This window comes from Montipora foliosa, chromosome 2 (genome assembly GCF_036669935.1).
Source record: "Montipora foliosa isolate CH-2021 chromosome 2, ASM3666993v2, whole genome shotgun sequence".
Classification (NCBI taxonomy): domain Eukaryota; kingdom Metazoa; phylum Cnidaria; class Anthozoa; order Scleractinia; family Acroporidae; genus Montipora; species Montipora foliosa.
In genome coordinates this window covers 53,935,655-53,940,933 of record NC_090870.1, presented here as the reverse complement: position 1 = coordinate 53,940,933, position 5,279 = coordinate 53,935,655, and the positions used below count along the sequence as shown (strand labels likewise).

The 5,279-nt window shown below is 41.8% G+C and overlaps 1 pseudogene; it reads left to right on the top strand.

Annotated features, from left to right (window-relative positions):
* Positions 1–2,101: 2,101 nt before the first annotated feature.
* On the top strand, positions 2,102–2,649 carry LOC137991816 (uncharacterized; annotated as a pseudogene).
* Positions 2,650–5,279: the final 2,630 nt, after the last annotated feature.

Genomic DNA, 5,279 nt, shown 5'->3' with positions numbered 1-5,279 from the left:
CGATAAAAAGAACACTTGGCCTTACGAATAAAATGAACAACCCTGTTTCTTGAATGACGATAAGCATTCCAGAGAGCTGACAACTGCGTCGTTCAATAGGAAGCGATTTACGAGAGCGAAAATGAATAATTTTATGGCCGGGTCGCTTAAAATTACTTCTGCTTCTCCAAGTAACAAACACTCAAGGATAAAGGTATAGTTCCAGAGTCAACAGCAAAGTCTATGTGTGAAACAAAAATGTGGTCCAGGAGAGAATTAGATATTGGTCTCGTAACTTTTGTAATGAGTGGCTGAAAGCCCGGAGCCTGAAAGACACTAAAACATCCTTGGTTGCACATCATAGTAGGCTGAAATTCAAATTGCCCAACACCAGAGGCTGTCAACCTTAATTGGCAGTCGGAGCTTGACAGCATCATTTCCTCCATGGCCAGTAAGCCTGTAAAGGCAGCGTTGTAGGAAGGCAAGCGGTAAACAAAACGTATAATACATGGACGCGAGCGGGGAAAATGAAGCTCTAACCAAATACACTCAATGCCATCCATCTCCAGGTCAATACGTCTCCTGACCAGTAAATGCGAAGGAACATAAACCATCAGCCCACCACCCAAGCCGACAGAACGATCCTTACGAAACAAATTATAAGCATTGACTTCAAGGAGAGCGTTTGGCCAGAAGTCATCGAGGAACGATTCGCCTTAATCCTTTAATCGATATACTCCCAAAACAGTTTTAAACTATAGTAGGAGTTATAACAAAAATATTATAATAAAAGTTCAGAAATATGTAAAGTACATAAATATAGAAATATGGAATAAAAATGTACTAAGAAAAATAATAAATAAATAAATAAATAAGTAGATAGATAGATAAATAATTTCCTAAGAAATTATAACGATGACTTTATAACTGGATCAAAGAAGAGCACTTCCTTCGTAAAATGGCTTTCATCTGTGATATTTGTGAGAAAGAGTTCACCCAGATGGCAAACCTAACACGGCACAAGCACAAGAAGACAATTCATGGCGACTATTCTCAGTTTATTTGTGAACGGTATGGCGATGCCTTTAATCGAAAAGATGCAAAGATGCGCCCGGAAGAAACATTCTCAAAGGAAAACTCACCACTGTCAGTCTTGTTCTCGCCAGTTCTATCGCCATGATAAGTGTTTGAACACCAGAAGGTATGCGAGTTTGCAAAGTTTGAGGTATAATCCCGAAGAAGAAGAAAATGGAAAGCAGAGAGCAAAACAATCGAGATGGGATGACGCAATGACGGTCAATACGACTACGCAGGAGAACCATGTCCACTCAGGTGTGTGCACTCAGACTTCCAGTGTACCTTACTAAAGAACGAGAGTTTCCGGTGCAGGTCAACTTGCTGTTGTTTTCAAGAGGGGAGAACAGCTACTTGAAGACCACAAGGCCACTGTGTAGTCAGCATAGAGATCACAGGATTGAACTACCCAATGAGGATAACATGTTTCTACAATTTAAACATTTCCAAAAACAGCTTTGAGTCCCCTTTCTATATCATTTACGCAGATTTTGAGAGCCTGACCACCAAGATTCAGTTCGCCTCACCAAATCCTAGCAAGTCCTCGACGGAGAAATTTCCAAAACATCAAGCTGGTGGTTTTGCTTACGTGATTGTTTCCGAAAAACCAGAATACTGCAAACCTCCCGTACTCTATCGCGGAGAAGATGCAGTGGATTAGTTCCTGGAAGCGTTACAGCAAGAAGAGGAACGAATTCATACTCCCGTAAAAGAGATTGTGCCGATCCAATTAATCCCTAGCTTCCGAAGAGCGAGAGTATCAAGAAGCCACTCATTGTCATACTTGGGGCTAATCGAGTTTGAGACCACTGTCACCTCAGTAGTAAATTCAGAGAGGCGGCCCACAACGCATGCAACTTAAATTTCCAACTCACGGGTCAAATTCCAGTCATCTTTCAATATCTCCGAGGCTACGACTCCCATCCTATTATGCAAGGTGTGGGAAAAGTAAAGAACAACTCCACCAACTGTATTCCCAACAATATGGAAAAGTACATACATTGCCTTCTCGATCGGCCACTTGGATTTTCTGGACTCACTTCAATTTATGAATGCGTCTTTAGAAAAGCTTGTATCGAATCTGGCAGAGGAGGGAGATGACAAATTCCACGTTCTCAAGTGCTACACCGAGAAAAGCAAAGTATCCCTTTTGTCGCGAAAAGGCGTCTCCCCGTACGATTATATGGATGATATGAGCAAGTTTCAAGAGCCACAGCTCCCTCCCAAAGAAGCTTTCTTTAGTCAGCTTACCGAAGAACATATTAGTCATCATGAAGATTATCAACAAGCACAAACAGTATTTACAAGCTTTCAATTGCGAACTCTTGGCAAGTATCATGATCTCTACACGTCTTTGAGTACTTTCGAAGCATCCGTTTGAACTACTATGGATTAGACCCCGCTCATTAATACACCTCACCTGGTCTAGATTGGTCCGCCTGTCCCAAGATGACGGATGTAGAACTAGAATTATTAACCAACTTGTTCGTCGAAGAGGGTATTCGTGGTGGTATTTCCACGATCAGCAACCGTTACGGCAAGGCAAACAACCCATACGTGTCTGGTTATGACTCGACTTAGGACACTAATCAGTGACTAATTACATCATGTACTTAGACGCAACAATTTGTATGGATGTGCCACGAGTCAACCTCTCCCAACCCATGACTTTTTCTGGTTGAACAGAGCATGAAATCGAAGAGCTGAATGTCATGTCCATACCCGACAATTGTGAAGATGGGTACATTCTGGAAGTAGATCTCGAATACCCAACATAACCCCACGATCTCCACTCAGATTATCCTCTAGCGCTAGAGAAGATGAGAGTGAACCCAAACATGCTTGCCCCCTATTGCCAACAGCTGGTTGAAGAACTGCACTTGGGCTGTGCGTCCGTACCTTAACTAATTCCAAATCTCCGCTACACTCACTTTACATTCTTAATTACCATAACCTATACCCAGACCTGGGTTTGAAGTTGACAAAGATCCATCGGGTACTTGGTGCTTTGTACAGAGTAGATGGTTAAAGAGTTACATCGACTTCAACACTGAGAAGCGAAAGCAAGCCCGCAATGATTTTCAAAAAGATTTCTTCAAACTCAGGACCAATGCCGTCTTTGGCAAAACAATGGAAATCCTGCCAAAGCGAGTGGATGTCATGCTGGTGACTAACCCAAGCAAACTGACCGCATCACCCGCCTTTGATGCATTCCGCGTCTTTTCTTAAAATCTAGCAGCCATTTGTATCATAGTGAGGAAGACCAAGTTGTACCTGAATCGCCCGATTTATGTTGGCTTTACGATTCTTGATCTGATGTACGATTTCCACTACAATTACATGGTCTCAAAGTACGGAGCCCAGGCTAAATTGCTGTTTACAGACACCGATAGCTTGTGCTTTGATGTCAAGACAGATGACCTGTATCACGATTTTTTACAAGACCTAGACTACTTTGACTCGTCGGAATACCAAAGAGACAATTAATTTTCGGTACAGAACAAAAAGCTGGTGGCGAAGATGAAAGACGAGACCCATGGCATACCCATCGAGGAATTTGTTGGCCTTCGAACTAAAATGTACTCTATCCTATTCACAGAAGATAGCAAACCAGTGAAAAAGAAAACAGCGAAAGGAGTCTCAAAGAATGTGACCAAGAGAAAAATCCGACATCAAGATTACAAGACTTGCCTCATTGAGAAACGAGTTCAAAAGCACAAATGAATCCACTTCGAAGTGAAAACCATCAAATCTATTCACTGGCCTTAACCAAAACAAGTCATTCTCCCTACGATGACAAACGCTTCATTTTAGCAGATGGGTGTCCTACACTCGCCTATGGACATTACTCGATTGATGTATGTTAAGAGCCGATAGCAATGTAAATGAGTTTCCCACGGGTATTTGTTTTCGAATTTATAACTTTAACGGATGTTTTGAATAAAGTCAAGTTAGAAATGCAAAGCATTGTGTTATTGTTTTTGCAATTCCTTGCTCTTCAGAGTTGCTCTCTCAGTTTGTTCTTCTCATTTGGTGACTCAAAAAGAGTAACTGCTGGTCCTGTTGACGCGCCTGATGCTCATTTTGAGCAAACTCACATGAGGGTGTAATTTGTAAAAAAAACCCTATGATAAAGCAACCTTTTCAAAAGTTTATTGAATTCAATCTAATTTCAAACCCTTTATGACCATTCTACCGTGAAACGAATTCAGATGTCTTCAACCAAATCGGGGTATTAGTTAGTTTGGACTAAGTCAAATGATTCATGATTTACAGAACATTAAAGGCATACCAACACACATTTCAAACGTTTTACTGAATTAACAGAGAATGCTTATTGCTTGCCTTCACCGATTAAACACGCAAATCAATAAGTTTAGCATTCAAAAATTGCGCCCCAGATGTTGCATATCTAGAACGTTTCCTGGTCCTACAATGGTTCTAAAACATCACTATTGTTGGTTTTCACTCACGTGATCAACAGCCATGTTTTTCAACGAAAACAAAAGAAAAAAAAAATTCCCGGAGGATTTGGTGGGGGCTCCAACATGGCCGCCGTTTCTTTGTTTAGGGGCTCCAACATGGCGGCCATGACGTCATGTGAAAACCGAGAATTGAGTCAATAGTAGCAAACCACGGGCAGATCACCCTCTGTTGGTGCTGTTGTTATCAATCTGTAGAAGGATAAATACATTACGGTCGTTGCGACTTGCTTGGCGATTAAGTTTGAAAGCCGCGAAAAATAATTCAATGAAAGATCGATTGGGTCCTGCATGTGTTATGTTGTTTTGGTCGTTTCGAGGTGTTTGAGGCGTCACTTTACGAGATCTGTTCGCGACCGACGGTTAGACAGTCAAGAAAATTGACAAGGTAGGCAGCACCCAGCCACCGGCTGGTGACCTCGTCTTGTTCAAGTTGGAACTGACGCCAAACCAGTGAAATTCTCACCTTAAAAACACCAGCATCCAATCGATCAGGGATTTCCTCATAACTTCGCCGAATTTGGGAGCTTCATCTTTCGAAAATTCACGGAGAAAGGCGATCCTGAAATCCATAATAAAGCTTTCTCAACATGATCGGTGCAAGAAACCAGACCAAAGGAATTCGAAGCATTTTAATCTAATCGAATCTACCAATCAGTGCAGCGCGATCGTTGGGAACTGCCAGCGTCGCGTTGCACAAATCGAGATAACAGCAGCTGTAAACAGATCCTGAACATCATTCCT